Source organism: Bos javanicus, chromosome 15 (genome assembly GCF_032452875.1).
Source record: "Bos javanicus breed banteng chromosome 15, ARS-OSU_banteng_1.0, whole genome shotgun sequence".
NCBI lineage: Eukaryota > Metazoa > Chordata > Mammalia > Artiodactyla > Bovidae > Bos > Bos javanicus.
The window spans coordinates 49,169,119-49,175,293 of NC_083882.1; the positions used below are offsets into that span (position 1 = coordinate 49,169,119).

At 42.1% G+C, this 6,175-nt stretch overlaps 1 pseudogene; it reads left to right on the forward strand.

The window, feature by feature from the left end:
- Positions 1-256: 256 nt before the first annotated feature.
- On the forward strand, positions 257-1,213 carry LOC133261308 (olfactory receptor 51H1-like; annotated as a pseudogene).
- The last annotated feature ends 4,962 nt before the right edge of the window (positions 1,214-6,175 follow it).

Sequence of the window (6,175 nt, forward strand, 5' to 3'; positions counted from 1 at the left end):
TAAACTGAATGTGTCTTATTTGACTTGGTGAAACTTTTTCATTGGGACAGTAGAAGTTTCCTCCACAGGATATATCTTGGAAGAGTAATTTCAGGGACTCAACCCTCCATTAAAACTCTCTCTCACCCATGTTAAAATAAAATGGTTCTGCTCTGAGGAAGATCAGATTCTAATATATTGTTAATACTTGTCACTGCATTGTTAGGAAGACACACATCAGGATCTCAAAATTTCCCTCCTGTGTTACATTGACTTCATGACAGATAATAACCACTCTCACTTCCAACACCTCTACTTTGTCTTAACTGGAATTCCAGGGCTTGAACTAAAGTATTACTGGATGGCATTCCCACTGGGTGCTATATATGTCATTGCCCTCTTTGGCAATGGTGTCATCATCTCTACCATCAAGTCCGAACTGTCCCTGCACATGCCCATGTATTACTTTCTGTGTATGCTGGCACTGGCAGACACAGGACTTGCCCTTTGTACTATGCCCTCCATGCTAGGCATATTTTGGTTTAACTACAAGTCCATCGCCTTTGATGCCTGCCTTGTTCAGATGTACTTCATCCATACCTTCTCAGCCATTGAATCTGGCGTGCTGGTGGTCATGGCCTTTGATCGGGTTGTGGCAATCTGGAAACCCCTCAGGTACGGCACCATCCTCACCAATAGCGTGGTCTGCAGAACAGGGGCAGTCATCTTGACAAGGGCCATCTGTGTGGTCTTCCCGGTGCCTTTCCTCATCAAGCGGCTCCCCTTCTACCGCTCCAATATCCTCTCCCATTCCTTCTGACTCCACCAAGATGTCATGAGCCTTGCCTGTGCCAGCACCCGGGTCAACAGTCTCTACGGCCTTATTGCGGTTATCTTCACCAAGGGTTCTGACTCCCTCTCCATCCTCCTCTCCTATGCATTCATACTTCAAACAGTGATGGCCATTGCCTCAGGGGAGGGCCAGCTGAAGGCGCTCAGCACCTGTGTTTCCCACATCTGTGTGGTTCTCATCTTCTACGTGCCACTCATTGGGGTGTCTGTCATTCACCGTTTTGGAAAGCACCTTTCACCACTGACCCATGCCCTAATGGCTAATGCCTATCTTCTTATACCCCCTGTGCTAAACCCCATCGTCTATACTATGAAGACCAAAGAGATACGGAGGAAGCTCATCCAGATATTTGTTCCAGCCAAGGTCACTGCAGAGGGTTAGTGTCTGCCAGTTTAAGAGAGGAAAAATATCTTCTGTAATGGCTCAATTATGACTATGAAAAAATAGTTTTTATTTTTTCACATTTTTGGTGTGATTTGAATTGGGCAGAGATAGTTCCCTGCTCTCAGAACATACTTTCCTCTTCCTGCACCAAATCATCCTTTGTGCAGTATATAAAGAGCGGCATTTATAAGAACCATTCCATGTACTTTCCTGTGGCCTTGCATTAGAGTTGGCCCATAACAAATGAAAGGGGAATATTACTAATTCCATTCTGTAACAACTCTTCTGAGCAGAAATAAGCCACAAGCTTAATGTCTTTTAAATTAAAGATCATTGAGTTGATTTAACATTCTAGCTCAAGAATTAGGAATGGCCTCTATTAGCTTAATAGGGGAGAAATGAACTATACTCATTAAATAATAAGAGAACACCTAGGGATAATGCATTGTTAAATAAAACATGGATTAGAAAGATGGCTAAATTTTAGGATTAAGAATATAAATGTATATAATTGAGCAGGGGCCAACCATATTGTATAACTTGAGAACAACAGATGAAGGGTGAGCTTTAACTCTTCCATGTGTGACACTGGATATTCCCTTCCCTACCACTAATGGCAATTTATTCATTATGAAGCTGGAAATGTTAAATTTAATCATATAAGGACAAGTATTTGTAAACTATTAAGGGTTGTGCAACTATAGGAAGTGTTCAAGAATATTGAATATAAGACAATAAAAGTACGTATAGACTGTCCACTAAGCGAAAGACAGTACCAGAGCCTTTTACATGCTGTCATATTGGATAACTGCAGCATCCCTATGGGGGAGTGTTATATGCTGTTTCCAAAGCAGTTCATGTGTTGGCCAAGGCTCTGTCAGGCAGATTTTCTGGGGACTGTTGAACTATCTATATTGTGGGAGACAGATAAAATGGATTGGGCAGGGTGGGGATGACACTCAGGGTAGAAGGTTAAAGAACTACTACAGATTTAATTTGAAGACAAAGTATCAGATTGGTCAAAACGTTCATTTGGGTTTATCCTTAAGATGTTATGGAAAAACCCAAATAAACATTTTGGCCAACTCAATATATGAAGAAGAAAAACAAAAGCACACATATAAAATGTATACTAATGAGCGACTTACATTCTTTTACATGAGCCACAAGACTTTTGCTCAAGTTTTTTATTTGGTCTTTAAAATCTAACACAAAAGATTCTTTGGGTCTTACATGGTATGTAGTTACCTTCATGGTATGTAGTTACCTATTACTCAAATCCGGAGAAGGCAATGGCACCCCACTCCAGTACTCTTGCCTGGAAAATCCCATGGACAGAGGAGCCTGGTGGGCTGCAGTCCATAGGGTCGCTAGGAGTCAGACACGACTGAGCGACTTCACTTTCACTTTTCACTTTCATGCACTGGAGAAGGCAATGGCAACCCACTCCATTGTTATTGCCTGGAGAATCCCAGGGACAGGGGAACCTGGTGGGCTGCAGTCCATGGGGTCACACAGAGTTGGACACGACTGAAGTGACTTAGCAGCAGCAGCATTACTCAAATCAGTAGCTACTTTAGAACTCTGTCAGAACAGACACTAGCCTAGCTAAGACAAATTTAATAATACTGTGTACAAGAAAGCTTCAGTTCAGTTCAGTTCAGTTCAGGCACTCAGTTGTGTCCGACTCTTTGGGACCCCATGAATCGCAGCACGCCAGGCCTCCCTGTCCATCACCAACTCCCGGAGTTCACTCAGACTCACGACCATCAAGTCAGTGATGCCATCCAGCCATCTTATCCTCTGTCGTCCACTTCTCCTCCTGCCCCCAATCCCTCCCAGCATCAGTCTTTTCCAATGAGTCAACCATTCCCATGAGGTGGCCAAAGTTCTGGCGTTTCAGCTTTAGCATCATTTCTTCCAAAGAAATCCCAGGCTGATCTCCTTCAGAATGGACTGGTTGGATCTCCTTGCAGTCCAAGGGACTCTCAAGAGTCTTCTCCAACACCACAGTTCAAAAACATCGATTCTTCGGTGCTCAGCCTTCTTCACAGTCCAACTCTCACATCCATACATGACCACAGGAAAAACCATAGCCTTGAATAGACGGACCTTTGTTGGCCAAATAATGTCTCTGCTTTTGAATACGCTATCTAGGCTGGTCATAACTTTTCTTCCAAGGAGTAAGTGTCTTTTAATTTCATGGCTGCAGTCACCATCTGCAGTGATTTTGGAACCCAAAAAGATAAAGTCTGACACTGTTTCCACTGTTTCCCCATCTATTTCCCATGACGTGATGGGACCGGATGCCATGATCTTCGTTTTCTGAATGTTGAGCTTTAAGCCAACTTTTTCACTCTCCTCTTTCACTTTCATCAATAGGCTTTTTAGTTCCTCTTCACTTTCTGCCAGAAGGGTGGTGTCATCTGCATATCTGAGGTTATTGATATTTCTCCCGGCAATCTTGATTCCAGCTTGTGCTTCTTTCAGCCCAGTGTTTCTCATGATGCACTCTGCATAGAAATTAAATAAGCAGAGTGACAATATACAGCCTTGACGTACTCCTTTTCCTATTTGGAACCAGTCTGTTGTTCCATGTCCAGTTCTAACTGTTGCTTCCTGACCTGCATATAGGTTTCTCAAGAGGCAGGTCAGGTGGTCTGGTATTCCCATCTCTTTCAGAATTTTCCACAGTTTATTGTGGTCCACACAGTCAAAGGCTTTGGCACAGTCAATAAAGCAGAAATAGATGTTTTTCTGGAACTCTCTTGCTTTGTCCATGATCCAGTGGATGTTGGCAATTTGATCTCTGGTTCCTCTGCCTTTTCTAAAACCAGCTTGAACATCTGGAAGTTCACGGTTGCAGAGTTTCAAAGACTAGCAAGAAGAGATAAGAAAGCCTTCCTCAGTGATCAGTGCAAAGAAATAGAGGAAAACAACAGAATGGGAAAGACTAGAGATCTCTTCAACAAAACTAGAAATACCAAGGGAACATTTCATGAAAAGATGGGCTCGATAAAGAACAAAAATGGTATGGACCTAACTAAGAAGAGATGGCAAGAATACACAGAAGAACTGTACAAAAAAGATCTTCATGACCCAGATATGATGGTGTAATCACTCACCTAGAGCCAGACATCCTGGAATGTGAAGTCAAGTGGGCCTTAAAAAGCATCACTACGAATAAAGCTAGTGGAGGTGATGGAATTCCAGCTGAGCTATTTCAAATCCTGAAAGATGATGCTGTGAAAGTGAAGAAAGCTTATTCCCATTTTAATACTGCTTTCAGGTTCACCAGTCTTTCTGAATTAATTTTAGATAGATTCACAATAAAAATTTTTAACTCCATAAAAAACAAAGGCACATTGCTGACATTTAATAAAATGAGTATAAAATATCATTTAAACCTTCTGGGATTTGTGGGGAGACTTGAGAGTCCTACTACCTCTGGAAGGGCTTGCTAAGAGTTCACCAATACTATCACAGTCCTGAGCCTGGAACAGGAATTGCTAGGGGTTATTGTTAAGAAGAGGTTTCCCTGGTGACTTGGTAAAGAATCTCCCTCAATGCAGGAGATCTGGGTTCAATCCCTGGGTTGGGAAGATCCCCTGGAAAAGGAAATGGTAACCCACTCCACTATTCTTGCCTGGGAAATTCCACAGAGAGAGGAGCCTGGAGGGTTACAGTCCATGGGGTTGCAAGTCAGATTTGACTTAGTGACTAAACCACCACCAATACCATTGTTAAGAAGATAGGTTTCTATTTGCTTGTTCCAATATGAGAGCAAAGGTCCTAGTAGCAGTGCAGTGACCAATATCCTTGGGATGAGCAAATCTCTTTGAGGACTTTCAGCTCTTGGTTGTTTTCATTCAGTGCAGTGCTTGACATTTAACTGATGCACCAAATTTTTAAATCACACTCTACATTTCAGAGACAGTTGGAAATGCTCTCCGTAACTGTCGTTTTTGGTGCTGTAAATACTTAAAAGCTGACCCCAGAAAAAAATGTATTGGTGAAAGAGTTTTTGAGTTTCCCTCTATCTAGTTTGTGTCTCCATCACATTTCTCCTTTAAAGATGAAGATGATGATTGCCACAGCAACTGCAGCATCAGAGTAGCTCCAATTTTATCTGAAGTCTTTCATACTGGCTTCTACCTCAGCTCCCACTTTTCAAGGTCTCAGGGTCAACTTTTCTTAAGACTGCAAAAAGGTTTCATGCAATAATAGCATGAGACCAAGTCTCCTGGCTAAGAAGCTTATCTAAAACAGGTACAGGTAATAAACTTGGTCATATATTCAAGGTATGTTTTTCTAAGATATCTTCTTTTATGATGTGAAGTGAAGTGAGGTTTCTCAGTCATGTCCAACTCTTTGCAACCCCATGGACTGTAGCCTACTAACATCTTCCCATGGGATTTTCCAGGCAAGAGTACTGGAGTGGGTTGACATTTCCTTCTCTAGAGGATCTTCCCTAGCCAGGGATCAAACCCAGGTCTCCCGCATTGCAGGCACACACTTTACCGTCTGAGCCACATATTGTCTCCTGTGCTGGTTGTTTTCTTCCCCCTGAGAAAAGTTCACCCTCATTCCATATCACCTCCAAATTCTGAGGTGATTCATGTTTTCCATTTAGATAGAATGTATCTATATTGAGGCCTTGGATGATGTTTGCATTCTGCACAAACTAACAATTCTCAAGTAATTTTGTCACATTGAAAATGTAAACTCCAAGTCAAACTTGAAAATTTATTCTGACTTTGTCTCTATTTCTGATTTCATCTTGGCAAGATACAAATATGTATCTTACATTTTTAAGAGGACTAAACTAGAGTGATCACCATGGACATAGATGTTTGTGTGCTCAGTCCCTCAGTCATGTCTGACTCTGCAACCCCATGCACTGTAGCCCACTAGGCTCCTCTGTCCATGGAATTTTCTAGGCAAGAGTACTAGAGTGGG